The sequence below is a fragment of the Chrysemys picta genome, chromosome 2 (assembly GCF_011386835.1).
Source record: "Chrysemys picta bellii isolate R12L10 chromosome 2, ASM1138683v2, whole genome shotgun sequence".
Lineage (NCBI taxonomy): Eukaryota > Metazoa > Chordata > Testudines > Emydidae > Chrysemys > Chrysemys picta.
Window position 1 is genome coordinate 124,945,727 of NC_088792.1, and position 25,753 is coordinate 124,971,479.

The following is a 25,753-nucleotide window of genomic DNA, read 5'->3' on the forward strand; positions in this document are numbered from 1 at the left end:
TTGTTGGCAACTTAAATTCATAACTTTGCTAGATACTAAAAATCACAGTCTTAATAAAGACAGTGGATTCATGGCATATTGCAATACTCTAACACACCTTTTTGTCCTATGACAATGGAAGGGTAGGGTGCTAACAGGCCACTTCACCTTGAATGGTCCTTAGAATATGTGCTAACTACTTATGCTACACTATCTGTTTGACCTTGTATTTAGCTGTGACTCTGGGTGTATCTTTCCTAGACCTGAGCAAGAGATTTGTGTAGTTTGAAAAAGTTAGCCCACAAGTTGTTGCAGAAACAAGTTATGGCACCGCCCACAGAAAAGTGCTGCAGCTAGCACCTGAGGCAAAAGAAGGGCACAAGCAATATGTCCCCCAGGTCCTCCAGACAATACACCATTTGGGGCTGAATGGTGTTGCAACTTACAAATATTGCTGAGCGAATCATTTATGTTTTAGTTTGGTAGTCAAATAAAAAAATCTGAGAAAAATATTATTTTGGGTAAACCTGACATGGAAATGTTTCAGTTTTTCTCACTGAAACAAATAAGCAAATAAATGTTGTTTTGGATAAAATAATGTTTTGTTTGACCTGAAATTATACATTTCATTTTGTTTTGCACAAAATGATATTTTTTTCATTATATTTTGTTGTTATGGGGGTGTTTTTACTCTTTTATAAACATTTGCTTGTTTGGCTGCTTTTTAAAAAATAAATTTAGCTAAATTTCTAAACAAAATGTTTTAAAATGAAACACTGAAGCACTTTGAAATAAAAAGTCAACAGGCTTCATTTTGAAAAAGTTGAAACAAACAGTTCAACCTTTCCGGTTTTGTATTTTTTCCCATTTTTTTCCCAGCCAAAATGATTCACCAAATTCATTCCAAATTTGTGAAAAAATTCAGTTGACCTGAAACTGCATTTGTGCAAATAAACTGTCCCCAAAATATTTGTCCACCTCTACTAAAAAGAACCCTTGGAGGCCATTCATTTCTTCAGCTTTTTGCATTTTGCTGTACCCTGATATCAAATGTCACACAGAAAGCATATTTTTAAATAGTTGTTTCAGAAATATACACAAAGCAGTGTGACAGTGAGAGAGGCCTTTAGCTCAACTGTTTGCAGAAAGTATATATAACCAATTATATGTGGACTTGGTGGGAAATTTCTTCCTTTCATTGCCAGTATAATGGGGCTACAATCTGTGACCATTGGGCCAATGGCTGAGCTATAAATAACAATACCGGATTTTCAAAAGTGGCTAGTAGCTTTGGGTGATTCAATTTTTGGGTGTCCAAATTGGTTCACTGTTAAAGGGGCTTAATTTTTGGAAAGTGCTGAGTACTCACCCTCTGAAAAGCAAGTCTTTTTAAATCTTCTGCTAAGTGTAGCCCAGAGGTGATTGGTTCTTCCCCTTTACCATGTGTGCCCATATATTCTGCTGTACATTGAGTGTCTTTGGTCTTACTTCTGTTTATGACCTTGGTAAGTCTCCCTAAGGATCATCCAAATTATATCTTTTTGGTGTCAGGGCAGAGAGGACATAGGTTAGGTAGGCAGAGAGATGTAGCTCAGAGAAATTCTCAGTGTGTCCTCCTTTGGAGTCAAAGCCATTGGTTTCAGTTTGTGTACCTGGGAGATGAGGTCCCTAGATAAGTGTTAAGGAGTTTTATTATTTACCTCATCATCTTCCACCAATCCTTGATGTACACTTGGGTGTTATTCACTGAGGTGCAGAGGATAACCTGGGTGCAGATATCATACGAAGAGTATTCTGGATAATAATGCACAATATGTATCTGGAAAACGTGTGGCTGTGATGCACTGTATTGCCTATGAAATTAACTTATATTAATGCCTTTTATGTTTATGCCACAGAATGCCAGAACCTGATCAAATTTTCTTGCTCTATGTTGAAATATGATATTCAATGTATAGCCACACCAATGAAAGTGACAGGATTTACATCTGGGATCCTTAATTTTGGGGATGAAATGCTGTCAACCTCTTCTACGGGTACACAGCTCACACAGGTTATGTTGCTTGCTGTGGAGTGGAAAGCATGTTCAAGTAGAATATGATTTACTGTAAATTGTATATATCAAGTAAAAATACAAATAAACAAATTAAAGGGTGTCAGAGGTATATCATGTTAAAATGGGAAACACACACTGCAGGGAATACTATAAGTGTTGAGAATTAACTCAGAAGTAGAGGAAGTTGCTCAGTTGATGGGGGAATGGAGACTGTTATATGATCAACTTTCCTTTCAAACAGTTGATCTTTATAGGCTCTGAATAGGGTTTGAAATTCCAGTTGACTTTACTCTGGAAAGGGCAAAATTATTGCATATGAAAAGCAGTTGCTCTCAGGAAATATGATGGCTTTGGCTTAGGAGCACTAACACACTGATAAATTTATGAAAAGTATGTCCTGGTAACAAGAGGGAGGTAGTAGAACATCATATAGAGTATACATTTATGATAGTTCAAATATTTTTATTAATACTGAACACAAAGAAAAACAGCTGTGACAGTAAAACAATTTGAAGACTATATTAACAAACTATTGGAATACCAAATACTATTATATTTCCACACAAAAACACAGTAAAAGAGCATGATGCTTGTGACACAAGGAAGGAAAGGCATCACTCAGGGAGAAGTGTTCCCCGAGACCATGGTACAAATAAGTTAAATAAAACATTTAAGGCTTGTCCCATTGTAAATAGGCATTGGGAAATATATGGTATTATAGCCCCATAATAATTGGTTTCCTTTATTTTGTTGTCTGCTGTCACAGCTTTAATAGATTTGCTTTTGGTAAATTTCCACTCTTAAAAATATGAATCTAGATACATTAGTTTTTATATTGCTAAGAAATCTAGATGTTACCTACTTGATTTTATCAGAACCTAATCTACCTATTTATGAAAAATAGTCAGGTTTTGTCAAACAATCTATATTGGCGACCATAATTGCCTTCATCTGTGCCTGTTGAGTACATGATAAAACAAGACTGGAAAATAAAAGGATTACCCAAACATTCTGAGGGCACTGTAGGGAGCCGGGATGGCCTCCCTCCAAACGAGAGGGTAAAGAGCCACTCTCTCAGCCTGAGTGGGCAGAGCCAGGCCAAGCTTACTCTACTCCCCAGAAGGGGAGGGATGGAACAGGAAGTACAAAAGGCGGGGCCCTTAACCCAGTCAGGGAATCACCAGGGAGGGAGCTAGACACAGACTGGGACTGCTGGCTGTTCCCTGTAGACCCTGCTGCCGAGCCAGGGGATGCCCTGGACCAGGGGAAACCTGACCTTGAGGAAGGACTCAGGCTACCAGGACTGCCGGCCGCAGAGTATCCTGAGGAACTGGAGGAGCCGGGCAGCGACCCGAGCCCGAGTGAGCCCGATGCTGAGGGTGAGCTGGAGCTACCGGGGCTACCGGTGGCTGAATATCCTGATGAGTTGGAACAAACAGAGGGACCCACTTGAGAGACCAGGTAGGAAGTAGCCCAGGGGCAGAACTGGACAGTGAGGTGAGTCAGTATTTGATCAGCGTGTTGCGGACGGATCCCCGCTGACACAGTGGCAGGACCCTCTCCTCCAGCCACTGTCAGGGCCCTGAGCTGGAACAATAAAGAGCTAAGGACTCTGGCCGGTGCTCCCCCTGCCTGAGGGGCGTGTCGCAGACTCTTGCCGGCGCTCCCCAGCCTGAGGGGCATGCCACGGACTCTGGCTGGTACTCCTGTGTTGCACCAACTGCAATGGGACACATCCCTCCACTAATTCCCCATTGACAGAGAGGTGTGACCAAGGCCTTTAGGTGGGACAGTAGCTCCCCACTGCCCCCCAACAGCTCGGCCGACCAACTGAGACCTTGCTACAAGCACACTCCTAATGCTGTCCTCTCCCCATGTCTCTGTAAGCAGAAAGTTTAGGACAGGTTCTGTGACTTTCCCCTGACGACTGCTTATTTGAGAGCAGAAAGTAGTGCCTACTCTCATACTCAGCAGCAGGAGGCAGTGTCAGTAGTATTGGGCTCTGTGTTGTCTCTGCTGAATTTTTCACCCGGTGGCTTCCCAGATGTGATGTTCAGTCTGCACAGCATGCCTGAGAAGCCTGATTGTATGAGATATGGGTTTCTTCGGGTACATGGTGCATGCTGGTGCATCAATACTAGTTAAGCCCTCAAATTCTGCAGCAGCAGGTTAGATATTACCTTTAAAATGTGAGGGGACCAGAGGGCAAAACTGAGGAGTAAAAGTTGAGTGAACTTTCCCAAACTTCAGGATGCACTTATGTTGGGTTTTGTTCTAAGGATGAGTGACTGGTTCAGTCCCTAGAATATCCGATGCTTGAAACTTCAAAATGTGTGCAATTCCATAAAGGTACTTCAGGCAGTCACAGTTTGTATAATCAGAAGCAATTGTTTGAATTCTTTCTGTGGTGTGTCTATACATTTCTTCTCCTACATGTTGTCAGATGTTCGGCTGTGTGTGTGTTCTCCCTGTGTTTTGTCCCAGCTCTTCACGGATAGCTGGAACAGCAGATCTCAAGTGAACTGCCCAATGACCAAACAAAATCGTTTAAGGTGCAAAGGCGCTTGGTCAGGTTTATTGTCAGCAAAGCACGGTCCTAGCTCCCTGGATCAATGTCTACAGTTATACTAGCACATGTATGCCTGTGACAATGGACGCAGCTCAGTCAGTAGAGGGACTTTCCACTGCCCCCTCGGCTGGGCAAAGACACGCCTTTTGAGATACATCTTTATACACCAATACAAATAAGTTACATATTACCCTTGACGTATCAGGATGCCACCCTCTGACGCATTAGGGTACCACCCATTGCCTTCTACCTGTAGGTTCGATCAAAACATCTATATTCATCATGCTGTCATCCTGACCTTATCCTTAAGGGTCAGCATGTTCCTGTTATCTTTGGGGAATGTATTTATTGGGGTGTTCTGGTACCACCCATCTAGAATGTGCTTGCGTGAGTGTTTTGTGCCTAGCACCTCTTAGGAATATGTGTTTTTACAATATTAACCCTATACTTGTCAAATTCTGTGAGCAGGGTCTGCCTCTTGCTCATAACTTAACTTTGCTTTATATCAGCAAAGTTTTGAATACTTTAGCCCAGACCTCAGGCCTCGTACCAGACCTGATACATGGGCTTATGTTTCTGGCCCTCTTCCTACTACACCACATATAGGCTCTTTTCTTTCAGTGAGCTATTGCATTTTAAGCTCATTTAGACCTTAAGACTGAAGGTCTTACTGGATGTCCATATAGCAAGACTGTCAGAGATCAATAGGAAACTAAAATCGTGATTCCATCCTTCATTCAGGATTATCAATTCACTATGACAAAGAAATGAAAAACAGACCCAGATTTGAATATCATTGCAGATTTTTCCAGCTACATTTTCTGCCATTTGCTTTAGTCCAGGGGTTCTCAAACTGGGGGTCGGGACCCATCAGGGGGTCACGAGGTTATTACATGGGGGTCGCGAGCTGTCAACCTCCACCCAAAACCCCGCTTTGCCTTCAGCATTTATAATGGTGTTAAATATATAAACAAGTGTTTTTAATTTATAAGGGGGGTTGCACTCAGAGGCTTGCTGTGTGAAAGGGGTCACCAGTACAAAAGTTTGAGAGCCACTGCTTTAGTGCACCATGATGCAAACTGGCTGATGTAAAGAGCACATATTGCTAATTGTTGTCAACACCCTGACATACGTGGGTTGCTGGCATCTGTACAAAAACACAAGGCACAGCATTAAGGTGTGTCACACATTATCCCCGGATGAGTTGCTCAACTAATGATACAATGATCTTGAAGATGCCATCATTGACACACTATCGTGTTTTAGTATCATACCCCGGTGGGAAATAGGAAGATCTAATCTATGCCGATATTAAAAAGCAGAAAATCTTCTCCACTAGCTGTTACTATGGAATTACAAGCCTGAGAAAACCTTTTAAAGAGTAAGAGGTGCTGTTAATGTCATATTTGTTTGGAAGGGTCCACCAGCTGAACAGGAGGAAACTTTGTTTTATTTCAAGTGGGGACTTCGGGGGTAGAGGGAGAGATTTTCAAAGGCAGTCATTGGGATTTGGAAGCATCTCTGTTTCTTCATCTGCAATTTTTTTTATGCAATCAATATTATTTGAACGTCTTCCAGTCATTCTGATTATAGCCTACTTGCCTGAGCATTAGCTTGATTAGCTAAGACACAAATGACACTACAGACACATTTTTAAGGGACCAGGACATAGGTGGACTGGACTAGCAGTCACACTTGGTCTGGTGTCCACAAGCAAGGGTGGCCACGAGGAAGCAATCAGTGAGCAGGGATAAGAGTTATCACTAGAGCTGGGATTGGTAAGCAAGAGTCAGGGTCAGAGTCAGGCAGGGGTCAGAGACCAGAGATATGAGGTAGTAAGAGTCTGGAATCAAGAGGCAAGAGTCTGGTCAGAGTCAGGTGGGGATCAGAGACTGGAGATCAGAAAGTAAGGTGCAGTCTGAAGTTACAGCAGGCCAGAGCAACTTCTGGGGGCACCCTCCAGGGTTAAATTGTGAGCACAGCCAATCATAGGGCCACAGGGTGCTATCACTCTGGACCCTTTGGATGGTACTTCTGCGGTGCCTAATCTCCTCAGTGCTCCTTTGGATGTAGCTCTGCATGCCTTCCCTTTGGTGATATAGGAATCAGGGCCGGCTCCAGGCACCAGTACACCAAGCTTGTGCGGGGGGCTGGTGGCGCAGTGCTCCGGCTCTGGCCCCGGGGGAGAGCGGAGCCGCGGCGCGCTCTCCGCCCTCCTCCCGGCACTCTGGCCGCCGGGGAGAGCGGAGACCCGGCCAGCACTCCGCCCTCCCCCCGGCGCTCTGGCCGCCACTCCGCCATCCCCCTGGCGCTCTGGCCACGGGGGAGAGCGGAGCCGCGGCAGGCTCTCCACCCTCCTCCCGGCACTCTGGCCGCCGGGGAGAGTGGAGCCGCGGTGGGCTCGCCGCCCACCCTCCAGCACTCTGGCTGCCGGGGACAGCAGAGCCGCGGCGGGCTCTCTGCCCTCCACCCGGCACTCTGGCCGCCGGGGAGAGTGGAGCCCCGGCTGGGCTCTCCGGCCTCCCCCCCCCGGCACTCTGGCCGCCAGGGAGAGCGGAGACCCGGCCAGCACTCCGCCCTCCCCCCGGCGCTCTGGCCGCCACTCCGCCCTCCCCCTGGCGCTCTGGCCATGGGGGAGAGCGGAGCCGCGGCAGGCTCTCCACCCTCCTCCTGGCACTCTGGCCGCCGGGGAGAGCGGAGCCCCAGCGGGCTCTTTGCCCTCCTCCCGGCACTCTGGTCGCTGGGGAGAGCGGAGACCCGGCCAGCACTCCGCCCTCCCCCCGGCGCTCTGGCCGCCACTCCGCCCTCCCCCTGGCGCTCTGGCCACGGGGGAGAGCGGAGCCGCGGCAGGCTCTCCACCCTCCTCCAGGCACTCTGGCCGCCGGGGAGAGCGGAGCCGCGGCGGGCTCACCGCCCACCCTCCAGCACTCTGGCTGCTGGGGAGAGCGGAGCCGCGGCGGGCTCTCTGCCCTCCACCCGGCACTCTGGCCGCCGGGGAGAGCGGAGACCCGGCTGGGCTCTCCGGCCTCCCCCCGGCACTCTGGCTGCCGGGGAGAGCGGAGACCCGGCCAGCACTCCGCCCTCCCCCCGGCGCTCTGGCCGCCACTCCACCCTCCTCCCGGCGCTCTGGCCGCCAGGGAGAGCGGAGCCGTGGCGGGCTCTCCGCCCTCCTCCCAGCACTCTGGCCACGGGGGAGAGTGGAGCCGCGGCGGGCTCTCCAACCTCCTCCCGGCACTCTGGCCGCCGGGGAGAGCGGAGCCACGGCGGGCTCTCCGCCCTCCTCCCGGCACTCTGGCCACGGGGGAGAGCGGAGCCGCAGCGGGCTCGCCGCCCTCCCCCCGTCGCTCTGTCCGCCACTCCGCCCTCCCCCCGGCGCTCTGGCCACGGAGGAGAGCGGAGCCGCGGCGGGCTGTCCGCCCTCCTCCCAGCGCTCTGGCCGCCGGGGAGAGCAGAGCCACGGCGGACTGTCCGCCCTCCTCCCGGCGCTCTGGCCGCCGGGGAGAGCAGAGCCGCGGCCGGCACTCTGCCCTCCCCCCGGCACTCTGGCCGCCACTCCGCCCTCCCCTCAGCGCTCTGGCTACGGGGGAGAGCGGAGCTGCGGCGGGCTCTCCGCCCTCCTCCCAGCACTCTGGCCGCCTGGGAGAGCGGAGTCCCGGCTGGGCTCTCCGGCCTCCCCCCGGCACTCTGGCCGCCACTTCGCGCTCCCCCCGGCGCTCTGGCCACCGGGGAGAGCGGAGCCGCGGCGGGCTCGGTGCCCTCCCCTGCCACACTGGGGGGACGGGCGGGGGGCGGCAGGAGGCTTTTTTGCCTGGGGCAGCAAAAAAGCCAGAGACGGCCCTGATAGGAATGACGGATGTCCTGCCGCTGCAGATCCAGATTCTAGTCCCAGAGATCCTTACACATTGTTCTTAAATTGAATAACACTATCCCAGGGGATTTTTTTGAATTACTCTCACAACTTCTTGACAGAAAGATATCTAAGCTTAGATCCCAAAGAAGATTCTTCCTTTTATTTACTTTTAAACTTCACTAAACTATATAAAACTGAAGCATTTTGATTAAACGCTTTTGTCCTTAAATCAAACAATAGCAAATATTTTATACTCTGGCTCTGAAGCAGTAATTAAGTAATAGACACTATGCACACATGTTGTGTGACTAAAAAGCACAATCATCTTAAAAGCTAGCTGAATAATTTTCATTTAGCTTTGAAGATGATCATGAATTCCAATCACACAAATTTCATGCTAGTAAATTTACTTTTGTATTTGTAATAGTTTTGTTTGCAGCGGTTTGTTTTCTGTAAAATATTTTTTTCTTTGTGTGTAATTCAATAGATGTATTATATGCCCAGAATATCAGTTTAAATTTAAATTCATTTTCATTATATAAATGATTTATATAAGATCTGACAAAGTTACCCTTACCACTGTTGAGTAACATCTTACTCCACAAATAGTCCTTCTGTAATCAAGGATTGCAGAATTGGGCCCTTAGTTGATTATATAATTACTGCACTTAGTATGCAATTAGCTAACTCTATTGTACAATCCAACCTTTTCACCTTTATTACCATTAATTTAAAGATTGGATTTAATTTCCTATTTCCATAAATGTTTTATCTACTAGATGTTTCTGTTGGCAGGGTTTAGGTTGGCAATATTTTATCTGGTATATGTTTATAGCCTGTGGGCTATATTGTGCAACACTTTATTCAGGACAGTGAGCACTTACTCAGGCCGTCTAATTGAAATCAATGGGAATACTGTTATGAATAAGTCTCACCAAAGTGAGTAAGAGATGTATGAACTACTTCTACTACTATTTTCACTTGCATTATTTTTTTTTATAAGCAATGTTTTAGGCCCAGTGTTTTTATAGGCTAGGTTTTTAATGTTATTTTTTGCATACTATATTTTTGTCTTTCCTATGTTTTAGTTGCTATATTTGTTCCTGCTTTGCATAAACGTGGACGCTCTCTTTCCCCCTAAACCCCATGAAGAAGGAGAAAGGCATGAATTACACAAAACCTCATTTTCTTTTTCTTGATGGGTTGGCATCAGTTGTGACGTGAAACACAGACAAAACAGAGATAAAGCACATTGCCTTCTTTGAGTCCATTCATATTGCTGCTGCTAGGATCATTTTCCTGGCTCACTACTCAGCCTATAGCATCCTTTTCTTTTCATCTCTCCACTGGTTCCCCATACTCCAATGCAGCAAACACAAGCTTTTTGTCTTCCCCTGTATGGTACTTCACCAGTTAGCCTTGCCCTGTCTATCAGATCCAGTAAATTCTTCTGCCTTCACCCTGCCAGTGATGGCAGCATTGATTGCCTGCTTGTCTATTTTTCTTTCAAGCACCTTTGTGCTTTTGTTTGCCATGCTGGCCCCCACTGACCAGGGCAAAGTAGGACTCTTAATTAATATCCCGATGGGAGAGATGCTGGAGTGGTCTTTGCCTCTAAAGAAATGACAAAGCCCAATACTGTCAAAATGGGATGCCTTCCTTGAAGCCTTCTCATCTATTTTTGATGACCATGTGACCAGAATCCCAGGGGATCCACACTGAGGTCACTCAATTAGGCTGAACTGCAAAGAATGGGGCAGGCAAATCCCCAGATCTGGTGGATATTCCAATACTTAGATTACCAAACCAGCACAAAACAGCTTCTATATCTTACTGGTTACCCAGAAGCTAACAACACAGTTCCTTTAAAGCAACCCAGCCTTAGGCCTCCATCCAAACCACCCAAGTCAAATATGATGAGCATTACTGAAAATCTTATTCATCATATAAGAAAACTCTACAAATCCCAAAGGCTCGGACACATTACCTGCCAGGTTAATGAATATTGCAGATCTTACCCAAATACATGCTTACAGCCAATTCTTATTAACTAAATTAAAATTTATTAAAAAAGAAAAGAGAGAGAGTATCGGTTAAAAGATCAGTATATATACAGACATGAGTATAGTTCTAAGATCAGATTTATAGTAGAGATGGTAAGCTTTGTTGTTGCAAAGAGTTCTTTCAGAATTAGTTCATAGGTTATAGTCCAATGTCCATATTCAAGGTGATCCAGATAGGACTGGAGATCTCAGCCTTATGACTTAAGCATCCCCTGCATGAAGCATCAAGCAGATCTGAAATAAAAAGGATCAGGACCCAAGGGGTTTTTATACAGTTCCAGGCCTTCTCTTGACAGGTCGGAGTCCTTAGACAAACAATAGGCAATCATGGACACTTTGAAGTGCACCTATTTCCTAAGCATCACCAGTAATTAGCTACACAGATTAACACAGGGCAATTGCCTGTTTTCCACCATTTGCAGGTGATTTGCTATATGTTTCAAAGAGAGATGAATACAGTGATATCACTAGGTTTACAGTTCATTTAAATGTTAAGATGTCCTTTTGATCTCTGAATTAACAGAATAAATCATAGACAGGGACTGTTTGATTACATTGTTAACCTCTAACAATATATATGTCAACACACAAAACTTATCTACCAATATGTCCCTAAAGGTTGAATCTGGGCCATTTAGCCTGAGTTGCTTAACCCTTTTGGGCCATACGTCACACTTTGTATAAGATTTGTAGCAATTATATAACATTTGTAGCAACAATAATTTGCTTGGTCATATTCTAATCAGATAACATCACAGATGACACCACGCTCACTCAGCAGAAGCAGACCTGCAAACTCTATATCAAGGGCAGGGACTGGCTGACTCGGACACTGCCCATTTCAGGCAACTTGTCTTTGATACAGAATAGAATGAAACAGCGCAATTCTAGCAATTCTATTGGGGATTATGTTAAGAGATCAAGGATGAGCAAGCTCATTTTTAAACTCTGACCCACCTAGATGTCTTCATCGACCTTGCCATATGAGTTGACAACAGGCTGCGTGACTGAGGCAAAGAGAGGAAATGGGCTGCACCGCCAACTAGCTGCAGCACACCATTACCATCTGCAATCCAGTCCCAGAATGAAATGCAAATCAATGCAGCCCATCATCCCATAACCCCCGAGGAGAAGGATCACTGCCAACACCATGGCTTGTGTTTCTTCTGTGCTTCTCTCAGCCTCTCCTCCTAAGTCATGTGCCCCAGCCCCCTAATCATTTTTGTTTCCCTCTGCTGGACTCTCTCCAATTTGTCCACATCCTTTCTGTAATGGGGAGACCAAAACTGGACATAATACTCCAGGTGTGGCCTCACCAGTGCCGAATAGAGGGGAATAATCACGTCCCTCAATCTTCTGGCAATGCTCCTACTAATACAGCTCAATATGCTGTTAGTCTACTTGGCAACAAGGGCATACTGCTCACTCATATCCAGCTTCTCATCCACTGTAATCCCCAGGTCCTTTTCTGCAGAACTGCTGCTTAGCAAGTCAGTCCCCAGCCTGTAGCAGTGCATGGGATTCTTCCTTCCTAAGTGCAGGACTCTGCACTTGTCCTTGTTGAACTTCATTAGATTTCTTTTGGCCCAATCCTCCAATTTCTCTAGGTCACTCTGGACCCTGTCCCTACCCTCCAGCATATCTACCTCTCCACGCAGCTTAGTGTCATCTGCGAACTTGCTGAGTGTGCAATTCATCCCATCATCCAGATCATTAATAAAGATGTTGAACAAAACGAGCCCGAGGACCAACCCCTGGGGCACTCCGCTTGATACAGTCTGCCAACTAGACATAGAGCTGTTGATCACTACACGTTGAGCCCGACGATCTAGCCAGCTTTCTATCCACCTTATAGTCCATTCATCCAATTCATACTTCTTTAATTTGCTGGCAAGAATACTGTGGGAGACTGTATCAAAAGCTTTGCTAAAGTCAAGATATATCACATCCACCACTTTCCCCATATCCACAGAGCCAGTTATCTTATCAGAGAAGGCAGTCAGTTTGGTCAGGCATGACTTTCCCTTAGTGAATCTATGTTGACTGTTCCTGATCACCTTCCTTTCCTATATTTGCCTTTTTCCTACCATCCAGAACCTCCCCTGATCGCCATGAATTTTCAAAGATAATGGCCAGTGGCTCTGCAATCACATCAGCCAACTCCCTCAGCACCCTTGGATACATTAGATCTGGACCCATGGACTTGTGGATGTCCAGCTTTTCTAAATAGTCCTTAACTTGTTCTTTTACCAATGAGGGCTGCTCACCTCCTCCCCATACTGTGTTGCCCAGTGCAGCAGTCTGGGAGCTGGCCTTGTCTGTGAAGACCAAGGCAAAAAAAGCATTGAGTACTTCAACTTTCTCCACATCACCTGTCACTATGTTGCTTCCCCCATTCAGCAAGGATCCCACACTTTCCCTGACCTTCTTCTTCTTGTTAACATAGCTGTAGAAACCCTTCTTGTTACCCTTCACATCCCTTGCTAGCTGCAACTCCAATTGTGCCTTGGCCTTCCTGATTACACCCCTGCATGCTCTAGCAATATTTTTGTACTCCTCCCTAGTCATCTGTCCAAATGTCCACTTCTTGTAAGCTTCCTTTTTGAGTTTAAGCTCATCAAAGATTTCACTGTTATGCCAAGGGATTTATCCATCACTTCACATTGCCTGCCTGGCCCCCAGTACTTTTCATTTAAAAGAAACATGGAACCCTGTGTTTTTTTGTGGATCACTAGGCCCTCAACCAGCTAAGTACCAGTTTCTGATGATACCTCCCACTCATTCTGGAATTGTTCGACTGCATACAATGAGGTATTTCATGACATCCTAGACCAATACATCATAGTCTATCTTGATGATATACTCATCTTCTTTGAGATTCCCAAGCAGCACACTCAACATATCCATTCAGTTCTGGATCAACTCCAGTGACATGGCCTATATGCAAAGCTTGAGAAGTGCAGTTCCAGCCAGCACCCCTTGGAGTTCTTGGATAACATCTTGTCCCATGAGAGCCTCCAAATGGACCCCAGGAAGGCAGATGCTGTTCGGACCTGGGCAGCCCTCCAGAACATCAAGGAACTGCAATGCTTCCTGGAGTTCACTAATTTTAATAAGTGCTTCATTCCTGGGTTTTTGTACCCGATAGTCCTGTTGACAGAGCTCCTCTGCAAACTCACCTCATTTATCTTGTCTCTGGAGGCTCAATAGCCATTCAATCAACTCAAGATGGCCTTCACCAGCACTCCAATCCTCACTCATCGTGACCCAATGTGGGCCTTTGTCATTGAGATCAAAGCATCTAATGTTGCAATTGGGGCAATACTTTCCCAAAAATCTGGTCCCCAACAGCACCTACTCCCTTGTGCCTATTACTCTTGGAAACTCACACTAGCAGAACAAAATTATTAGATTTTAGATAAGGTGCATCTAGCATTAAAAGCTGCCTTTTGGGAATGGCGCCACCACTGCAAAGGTGCACAACACCCAATAAAAGTATATACAGATCATAAAAACTTGGAGTATGTCCACAGAGCACAGGCACTGAACCAAAGACAGTTTTGATGTGCCCTGCTCTTCACATGCTTTAATTTTGCCTTCACCTATCACCCAGGAGTTCAGAACAAGGCAGCTGCCACCTTGTTCCTAAAAGTGGAATACCTCCCTGACCAATCTCACATGGAGCCACTGCACATCCTCAAGCCCCATAATTTCCTGGATGCTGCTATTCCCCAACACCTCCTGTCCCTAATCCATTCAGCTACGAAGGAGGAACCACTTTCCAGGACCTTGAGCCAGTAAGTAAGGGACAACACTACGTGTGGGACAGCTTGCTTTATGTAAAGGGTCACTTATATCTGTACTACTGTATTCACCCCTTCCACACTATTATGATAATCTTGGTACAAAGTAAGCCTTGTGAGGTCTCATTTGAAAACTCATAACTCACTGGTCAATGTTGTCCTGGAAAAATGTGTGTTTCAACATTGTGTGTAAAGTTATTAGATTCTACTGTATAATGTTACTAGGATATTTTAAGTCTGAGGAGCAGTCAAACCAGTTCCTCAGAGGCAAAAGACAAGATGACGCCTCAGTAAGAAGTAAAAAAGGTCAAATGTGCCATCACCTGCTTAAGTGGCTATTCATTGGTGGGAAAGAGTACATGGATGAAAAAATCTTCATCTTAAAAAGAAACAGCTTGGGGTACCTATCCACACAGACTTTTTTGTCCCCTGAACCTCAGCTAGCGATGCTTCTCGAAGAAGGAAAAAACTATAAAAAGGGATATGGGCATACACAGTTGTTCTCACCGTGGTAGATTAACTAAATAAAATGGTACACTTCACCCCTGTTGCACATCTGCCTTCCACAGAAGAAATGACCCAGCTCCTGGTGATACATTTTATCCATCTTCAGGAGCTCCCAACATAGATCAGGTCCAACCAAGGACCACAATTCATGTCACAGTTTTGGTGCAAAACTCTACGATTGTTTGGGGTGCATGTTCATATGTCCTCAGCTTACCATTCACAAACTGATGGCCAGTCTGAAAGAGTAAATGAGGTTTTGGAACAATACCTCCTGTGCTTTACGAATTATTGCCATGACTGGTCAGCCCTTCTACTCCAAGCACACTTTGCCTACAACATCATCAACCATATCTTCACTGCACAGAGTCCTTTCTACATGAACTTTGGATTCCATTTCCATCTAAAACTGGCCATATCTACCACCTTGACAAACCCCGCACCTGCTGACTGCATCTTGCAGATCCATGATGTCCAGAAGGAGCTTAAAACACATCTTGAAAATGCAAAGGAAGACTACAAATGACACGCTGACCTTCACATTTACTGCGGTACAGAAAAGGAGCTGTTTGTAAAGCCTCTGCACAGACTAGCTTTATTGCAAAGTTGACTATCTTGGTACATACCCAGTAAGCCAGATGATCAACCCTGTGACTATTCAACTCCAACTACTCAGATCTTTCTAGGTACATACAGTGTTTCATGTGTCTCTATTAGAACCATACATTGACAACCCTTTATGAATCGAATACCGCCCCCTCATCCCGCAGTGCAGGTCCAGGGTCACACTGAATATGTGGTCAATGACATACTGAACTTGATGGCTTCCTTTGATATCTCATTGATGGGGAGGTTACAGCCCTAAGGGACAATCCTAGGAGCCAGCATCCCATGTCCTTGCAACCTACCAAGACAAACCTTGCCTAGGGCACCGCTACCCAAGTGTCTGGGTGTAAGGAGCAGCAGGATTTGAACCCAGACCTGTAAGGCAATTAACATCCCCACTTTGTTACCCACTTTGCAAATTCCACATTTTTCCACAGCAAATGGATTTCTAGGATCCCTGATCATCAGCAGGTTTGGAACCTTTAGACTCACAGCACAAACACCTAATGACTTGAGTTAACAGATTAACTTGTAGCAGTAGTTGGCTGCTATCTGTGGACCAGCCATAAAAAGCACACTTGATCAGTCAGTTTTACGGCTGTTCGCTGACAGTGGAGAAAGCTTGGGATTCAGGAATTCTGTGCTGTATTTCAGCAGAGTGTGCTTTTTTGCTTTTGTCTCTGCCTTTTCTTCTTTCCATATGAAAACCCACCCAAAGTTAGCCATGTTATAAGCCTCTTGTAAGCTGGTGGGCTCTCTCAGCAGCTCAGGAAAGAACAAGTGTGTGACAGGCTGAAACAGTCAGGAACGGTTAATGTCTGCCTGCCTATTATTTGACTCAAAAAGGGATTGAAGGAAGAGCATGTCCTCTCTCCCAGGGCTAAGAGAGACAGGGGAAATGGCTCTAGGGATTGCAGCCTGCATCGGTCATGGGAATTATATTGTCTGGCTTCGTGAGTTTGTGTGTGTTTGAATAGTAAAATTATGCCTTAAGGCAAGGGACTGAAACAGATTTAGGCAAGGCACTAATTATTTCATGGGCTGATGAGGGAGTTTACTAGCTTATATGTGGTAGAGAGTGCAGGCAGGCCTGGGTGCCACCAATTGGCATTCAAGGCAGGAAGGACAGTAATCTTTGAATTTTTATAGACTCCCAGCCAACAGAACCAACCTAGCACCCCCTTCTTGATCTACTCTTCCCCTAAATGCCCTGATCACAGCACATCATGGAGTAGATTCAATAACTTTCTCCAATACAGTTTGGGAATAAGGAGCTGGGTGTGGCACATCCCTGTCTGGGTATCTTGGGCAATTGTTGACAGGATGCCCCTTGAGTTCAAAGTGGAAGTACTGTGAAACTAGGCCAAGTTCAGCCATTTACCCATTCACCCTAGCCAGCCAGCCAGCCATACAGCTGATTGAACATTGTATCATCCCTCTGGCTTTGAATAAAGTCAGGCCCACTAGCTATAATCTGAGTATTGACCCCGAGGGGAAGGGGGGGGACACACCAAGGGGTTCCTTGTGCAGACTCACCAGTAGGGTACATTATGACATTCCACACATGTGCCTTTCCCAGTTCCTTTTCCAGGGCCCCCCCTGGGTTCCAAGAGCCTCCCTCCTAGCATGGTGACATTCCCTTTGAAGAGTTCAGGATCAGAGAAGGGAAAGATCTCCACTGGCCAATTTTGCCCCTGGTGTGGGTGCTCAGCTTTTGGACTGTCTCAGTTGCTTCCCTAATGAAACTGGCTGCTAGGCTAAAGATCTAGGTATAGCTACTATCATTTCTGTATTCCACCCTCATATGGACCTGAGTTGCAGGGTAGGGTCAGAAATCTGGTGGAACCTTGGCCACCCTCTTAAAATCCCAGCCACCACTGGACTCACTATCCAAAAGGGGGCATGTTTCAGGCCCTGGTCTCTGGGCACAATTCAAAACACACACAAACTCCAGATTAACACAAAGCCAAGCACTTCCCTTGATCCAAGCAGCCTTTCCCCTTCAACCTGGAAAGAATACATGTCCCTTTCTTCAATTCCGCTGAGTCATGTGACAGGCAGGCAGCCCTTGACCTCTTCCTGACTGTTTCACCCTGTCAAACACTGGTTCTTTCCATATCTAATGAGAGACCCCACCAACTGATAAGAGGCTTATAAGTTGGCTAACATTTGGTGGGTTCTCACAGGACAAAAAAAAGATATATCCCTGTGTAACGGAGTGACGACATACCACTGCAGTGCCTCCTGCTGGTCATCCAGGGAATTAGCTCACCAGCCTCCACAGTGCCCTCTGCAGGCCGGTGTCTCATCTTGCATCCCGGACCCCCGTGCCCCTTCTCTCGGGGTTCTGCCCCTGCAGTACCCCTGCAGTCTCTCTGGGTCTCCCCTCCCAAGGGAATTTCCAACCCCCTATCCACACCTCACCTCAGACTTTGTCTACTGCCAGTCACCATCTAGCCCCCGCTCACTGGGACGGACTGCAGTATAATTGCCACTCATCATCGGCAAGGAGTATTTGGACCTGCTGCCTCTGCTTACCCTTGGGCTGCCCCTCTGCAACTCCAGTACTCTTCTTGGCCTTTAACAAGGCATGCAGCCTGGGGGTTTTCCAGGCCAGAGCTCCCCAGCTCCTCTGGCCTTTCCCCAGCCCTGCTCCAGTCTAGGTACCCTGCTCAGCTCCCAGCAGTCAGGCCCATTCCTCTCAGCATCTAGAGAGAGACTGACTTAGCTCCAGCCTAGCAGCCCCTTTATAGGGCCAGCTTTGGCCTGACTGGGGCGTAGCCCAGCTGTGGCTGCTTCCCCAATCAGCCCAGGCTTACTGGTTCCCACCACAGCCCTCTCACAGGGCTGTTTTAAGCCCTTCAGGGCAGTAGCCGGGTTACTGCCCCGCTACACCCTGGCACCACAGCTGTCCCCCTACCAAATTTCAAGTCCCTGTTCCAAAGCATGGAGGCACTACAGCCTCTCAGTACAATGGTTGTAAGACTTTTTAACAGTAATTTTTTAACATTGGCAAAACATATTTTTTTAACCTTGTGATCTGAAGTGTCTGTACTGTGGGGTTTTTGTTAATAAAAGAATTCAAGAGGCAAACATCTCATATGAAAAATTTCAGCCTGAACGATCGAAGTCTGGCAAAGTTATCAACAATTAAAAACTAGGTCTTTAATGGAAAGAGTTAGGTTACCTTAACTATAAGAGTCACTGCCAGATCCACCTATAACATAATAAATTATAATTAAGAACTTTGTATTGCGTGGGTCATGATGTTCATGTATAAAGGACTCATGGTAAAAACAAAGCCTAACACCAGTGGTGTTTCACCCAATTTTGGATTCTTTTGCAAATATTTAAATATTAAAATTCAGCTTAGCTCCTTAATTAAAGATAATAGAATGGCCAAACATTCTCAAACCTGGGCACAGACATTTTCCCCCTTACCAGAGACAAAAGCCCACAGACAGACAAATGATGCAAAGAGAAAGAGAGCGATAAGCATATAATTAATCTTGTCATGTAGCATATGCAACATATTTATGGAAGTTTATTTATTTATTTTAAAATTATTTTTGCAAAGCTGTCCATAAAGAATTATTTCTGTTGATGGTCACTGGCAAGACTTTAGATGTTTTTTATTCAGGTGAACCTTGCAAAAAAGATATAATAAAATACAGACAAATGGTTTACTCCCTGGTTCAATGTATCCTTTCTCACTTCATATGACCAATATTGGACAAAGCTGTTTCAAATGCCATTGGTCCATTGACCCACTGGCAAAAATAAAAACATAACGTGAAAGCATTTGATGCTATGGAGCTTCATATTTATTTTGATTCTGGAAACTTTTGTATGGAAAACTTAATGCTAAGAATGTACACTGAGTTCTGTTCAGGCTTATTTTTGTACTTTGAAATATTTCCTATATACTAGGTGCATAATCTGGTGAGTATTTTGTTTATATGTTGTTGTATGTGATATACCTGGCCCCAGTGGTGGCAGATGACAGAAGAAGAAGCATGGTCTCAAGTAGCAGTGGGGGAAGTCTAGGCTGGATATTAGGAAATGCTATTTCACTAGGAGGGTGGTGAAGCACTGGAATGGGTTACCTAGGGAGGTGGTGGAATCTCCTTCCTTAGAGGTTTTTAAGGACCGATTTGACAAAGCCCTGGCTGGGATGATTTAGTTGGTGTTGGTCCTGCTTTGAGCAGGGAATTGGACTAGATGACCTCCTGAGATCTCTTCCAATCCTAATATTCTGTAATCATAGAATTAAAATATTCCTCTTCTGAGGTCTATGTTTAGACTGAAAAGAGCATAATCTACAAAATGAAATACTAGTTTTTTATGACAGGTGTTATATTTTTGCAACTCCTGATGGAAAAATACTTAAACTTAATTCACAATAATTTTACTAACTTTCAAATCAAATGTGCTGACAATTTTTCTCTCAAATATTTAAATAGGAAAGAGACAGAGAGAGCAAGAGAGATGTCCACCTATATTGCCAAAGTTTCTGTATGGTTTCTAATGGCCCAATAAAACATTAAACAAATACAGGTCATGCTGGCACAAGCAGAGTAACTGAAAGCATCTCATAATAATGACAGTTTGTAGTTGAAATAAAATGGTGTCTACAGTCATGTGTGCAATTTTTTCCTTTTAAATGTTATAATTAGTTGTGAAATGAGAATGTCTTCCTCAGGGCTTCTATTATCTTGTTCGGTATCTGTTGCAGGGTGCTAAGAACAGGTACAGTATTTTGTAATCAATATGTCAGTGTTAATCTCCGTATCATGTAGCTTTGTATGTGTCTCAGGCACTCGAAATAAGCTCTTGAAAGTGGAGCCAACACTGTATTATCAGGATTGCTCAGTAAGACATGGAAAATTTATATTTAAAAACATATGGCTTGTATTGCTATCTTTGTTTGTTGATTATTATTTGCAGCAGCAGTTGCATGTGTTTCCATTTTTATATAAATTGCATTGTTTACGGGTTACATAAAATGTCTGATTTTCCAGAATCATAGAAGATTAGGGTTGGAAGAGACCTCAGGAGGTGATCTAGTCCAACCCCCAAAAATATAATTATAAAGTAATAAAACCCTTAGAAATACAGTGGTGATTTGTTATAGGGAAATCATTTTTCACAGAACAACTTGTAAATTATGAGGCATTATTAGAGGTGCCAAAACATGCCCTCTCCACTTTCTGGCTCCGGTCTTCTATTAGCCCTTCCTTGAATCTTCTGAGGTTCCTGGTGGCAGCTTTTTTCAGGCTGTCTGATTGAGCCACTGCCCAAACCCCGATCCAAGATATCCTTTGAAGGCCTATCTAAGATATATGTCCCCCATTACCATAGTATCTGAGCACCTCATCATCTTTAATTTATTTATCCTAACAACATGCCTGTGAGATAGCAAAGTTCTATGATCCCCATTTTACAGACAGGACACTGAAGCATAGAGAGGCTAAGTGATTTGCCCAAGGTCACACAGAGGGATGTGGCACAACAAGGGCTTAAACAAAAGTATCCTATGTCCTAGGCTAGTACCTAATCTCCAGACCTTCCTTCCTATCTTGGACCTCTCCATAGAGTTTGGGCACCACAAATCTAAAGGATTCAGATAGTGGATGTGTCTTGCCACTCTGTGCCCAGGTGATCCTGGGAGGCGTTAAGTGTAGACTGGGGCAAGAAAGAAAGTGTTAAACAGAGGCATTCCTTCTGAAGATTGAGAGATGAAGGTCTGTGGCAGGAAGGCAGGTAGCCTATGGGGAAGGAGGAGAAGTTAGTGAAAGTATGCTTGAAACTCAATCTGGGTTCATGAATGTTTTGCAGAGCTGGGCTGAATTTCTGATTCAGTAACAAACTCCAAAAATCAAATGAGACCTGGAAGTTTTCTATGAAGTTGTGAACACTTTAAATTCCCTGTGGGAAGTTTGCAGGATAAGTCCCTTAAGTTCTCTGATTCTCCATTTTCCTATTGGTTAATAATATTAAAGCTTGATCCTGCAATGAATGAAGCAAGTTAAGTAATTTGTCTGTGTGAAAGAAGTGTAATCTATAGATTAAACCTTGGACCTGGAGTCAGAAAAAGTAAATTTTAATCTTGGACTGATACTGGTTTGCTAACAAGTCACTTAAACTGTCTGGGCCTCAATTTCATCACCTTTAAAATTGGACTCATGCTTGGGTGACCATATTTCCCAAAGACAAAACAGAACACTCACACCCAGCCACTCACTCAAGCCTCCCTTACCCCCCACTCGAGGCTGTTGCCCATTGCTGGAACGCTGCCTCCCCCCACACAGGGGGCTGGCATCTCCGCTCGCCCACACCCCACTCTTGGCAAAAGTGGGCATTTGTCCCATTTGCTCTTACCAAAGAGGACAAATGCCTCCTTTTGAAAAAAAGTCAGGACAGCCAAGACAGGCTTAAAAAAGGGATTATATCAGCCAAAATGGGACATATGGTCACCCTACGTGGTGTACGATTTCTTCATAGGGGTGTTGTGAGGTATATCTTGGTCATGTTTGTAAGGTGCCATGAGTTCAAAGTATTCTTAAAGACACTTGATATAGTAGAGATGGCAAATAAACTCCTGAGTTCCTGACTCGCACACTGAATCCAGTAGAGATACACCAGAGATATAAACATATAAATATTTCAGGCCCAATTTCATTTAATTTGTTGACAAACTAAAAAAAAAATCACTAGAAGTTCTTTGTTTTACAGAAATTTTCTACATTTAAAGACAGCCAATATTCATAAAAATCACTATAAATATTATACTAATCGCTCTCTGTCTCTCTCTCTTTCACACACACACACACACACACACACACACACACAATCTGTCTGTCATGATAAGATATTTAACACAACACTAGCTTTTATACTTAAAAACAGAAGTTCACATAGTTTATATAGTTAAGAATTATTTTTATATAATTTAGTCAACTGCAATTAAAAAAGAAGCAAAACCTGCTAGGAGAGAATAAGCTATTTTTCTTTAATATTCTTTTCAGAAACAAGCTAAGAGAAAACTGCAGCTGCCCTTTTAGTGCAAAGTAACATAGGTAGCAATGAAAAATATTCCTATATTTGTATCAGTATGATTGTGTGTTGCAAATAAAAGGAGTTTGTTTTGGAGGACGGATTCTGTGGCTATGTCTTCACTACAGAGTAAACTTGGGTGATTAGCACCCAGGTTAGCACAGTCTGGGTCTGAGCAGCCACACTACAAAGCCATATCTGAGTGATTGTGTTCTCTGTGGTGCTGCACTCACCTATGTGCATTGCTAGGACCTCTGGGGTCACAGACCATGCTCCTTTGTGCTGCACTAAGCTGAGCACTTTGATTCTTTCCCAGTGAATAGCAAGAGAACTTGTCTGTCCTTCTGAGCACACTTGGAGAACTGTTGGAATGGCATCGGAGGACTATGAGCATTGGAGTGATTTAGCCTGCATCCTCACTGCAAAGTGCAGGGTCGGCTCCAGGCACCAGCCGAGCAAGCTCATGCTTGGGGCGGTAGATTCTAAGGGGCGGCATTCCATCCAATCTTAGGGTGGCACGGCTGCCCTAATTTTTTTTTTGCTTTACCTCCGCGTCCAGCCGCCCTGCACCCTGTTGTTGTTGTTTTTTTTTGCTTGGGGCAGCAAAAAAGTCAGAGCCGGCCCTGGCAAAGTGGGTGGGATACTAGTCCAAGCAAAAACTTCACTCACATTTTAGTTTGTAGATGAGCCAACTAGCAGCACTTAAAAGCAATACTAAACTTGAGAAGAGATGGGGGAGCAGAAGGTTAGTGGCAACGCCTGATAAGTGTCTGACTGGACTTTGCAGTCAGCATTGAAGTCGTGATGTGTGAATGTGATTTGAGTGTCATGGTATTTGAGTGATATTGGCCTGGATATTAATTTTGTCATAACTGGTGATTTCATAATTATTTAGTGTTGGAAGGCCTTAAATATAAGATGACAATTTTTTTAATGAAAAAAATATATTATGGGGAGCTGGCGATGACCCCTCCATTTAGGTTGCCTAGCACTTCCAATTTTAATAGATTCTTGTGAAACATTGAGAACCTTTTCTACCTCCATTATTTAAAGCAGGACTTTGAGTAACTCAGCAGGAGGGGCATCCCAAGGGTCAGAGAGGTGCCTTTTGCTGGTCCCAGAATTCCATTCATATTTGGCTGAGTGATAAGCTATTGGCAATTGCCAAATACCAAGAGAGGGTTTGCAGTTATGTGGGATATTTCATTCTCTTCCTCCTTTTTATGTTTAAGCTTGTCTATATGGGCCCAATCTGGTAAGGGGACTCTGAGCCTGCTTGCCAGATCTGGCTGTATGGTGAGTTAGATAGAGGAATATCTAATTTCTCCCAATTTGTGCATCATTCTAGGGCTTGGACATCCAGTTGCCTGGTGTCAGGCTGCAATGTGCATCCTCAGAGGCAGAAACATAAGCACTTCGGGAACTTTTACTGAAAAATGTAGGCACTAAGCACATTTAGGCATGTAACAGGGTTTGGGGGCAGCTGAGTGGGGGTTTTGTAAATCCCAGTAGGGCCTGATTCTGGGATTGTGACAATCCTTGCTTGGGGGTTGTTTGGTAGGGTATCTTCACACAATAGTCAGGGGTTAGGCCTGTGACTTATAGTGGGGTTGTTGATAAGGTTGCCCTCCCACTCCACCAGGCTCTGACCCAGGGCTCTTGAAGAGCTATCAATGATCTAACAGCCAGGAGTTGTTGAAGGCTGCCCTCCCCTGGACTACTTCCACCTCGTCCCTCCCTCCCCCGTCCCACAATTGTCCCAAAGTTGCTGTCTGGGTCTAGGCAGCATGAAGGACCACAACACACCTTCTTGTGGCTGCATGTAGCAGGGTAACTTTCTTCCTTTCTCTGGTGTCAACTGCCTTCTTCTGTAGTATGGGCCAGATCAGTTCAGGGTTTTCCCCTGCTGGGGTAGTCCAAACCAAACAAAGAGAATTACCAAAGTCCAGAGTTTGTACGAGATGGAAAGGGGCATGCTTCCCTCTCAGGGAGGGACCTTTGGGCAGTTGTCATGAGGAGAGATTCTGCCTTTTCCTCAACTCTTCTCTGTTGGAGCTGCAGGTCTGATCTCCTCCCTGGTCTGCCACCAAGCGAGCTGTTCCCCTGCCTTTTAATTTGTCCACCAGTGGGAGCATTTTCTACATTTGTGATGGAGCAGAGCTGTCTGAGCACAGATCAGTTCTTTAACCCCTTGCTCTTCACCCCATCACAGGGATTTAGACTCTTAAAGTGGCAATCAGGTTCCTAGTCCTTTTGTGAACCCAACAGTGCCTACAGGACTGGGCTGAGTGGGGGTTTGATTATCTAGATTTTGGATTTAGGCACCTAACTACCATTTTAGAGGCCTAAATCCCTTTGTGCATCTAGCCCACAGTGTTTAAGAAAAATGACCTATTACATAAAGAACCATTTACTCTGTTGGTAGTAATAAGTTGCCGTGTTATAAAAAGTAACCTTTTAATTACTAAGCTTTTAACACCAGTTTTTACCAAATGTACATAAATGTATTACAAGTTAAGTCAATATTTAATCAATTTTTCTTGACTTTTTTTGTTTTTTGTTTTACTAATTACATTTCAAAATTAATCCAGGGTGAACAAATAGCAGCATGTATCTGGTTAGTTAGGTTATCATTTCTTCTCTTGCATTTTTGTATGGGATAAATTTGGTGGAAAATTGAGCTCAGGCTTTTTAAACTGATACTCTACTCACCACTGGGGCACCTCCTTGGGGCTGCATCTGGGAAATAGCTCCACCCAATCTGACACCCCCTTCTGTCTCTCACTCTTGCTGAAACCCCTGTCATGCTCCAAGAGTTACGGTACTTCATCTTTCAGAGTCAGGATGCTCCCTCTTCATGGCTTGTTCCTCCAACCAGGTCACTATGTGGTTTCACCCTTCAGGGGTATCAAAGTCTCTCTGTACAAACTGTCTCAGGCAGTCTTCCAATTCACTACCCAGACCGTTCCATTTCCCCATTGGCTGGTAGGGAACCTGGGGCCACACACTAATCCAGGTTCCAGCTCAGGGACCCTTGAATCAGTAGCAAAGGTCTGTACCATTCCAAACCTTGTTTCCATTTCCCTGGGCCTTTTCCCATTCCACCTCTTTCAGGCTTCCTTATCCACCATATCTCTGTGTATCCCTTTCCCTCAGGGACAGGATTTCAGGGCTTCCACTCTCCTTTTCCCTCTCTAAGCCTAGAAAGTGACTGCAGGCTTCCCCACTGAAGCCTTTTTCTGCTCAAAACTTCCTGGCTTTATACCA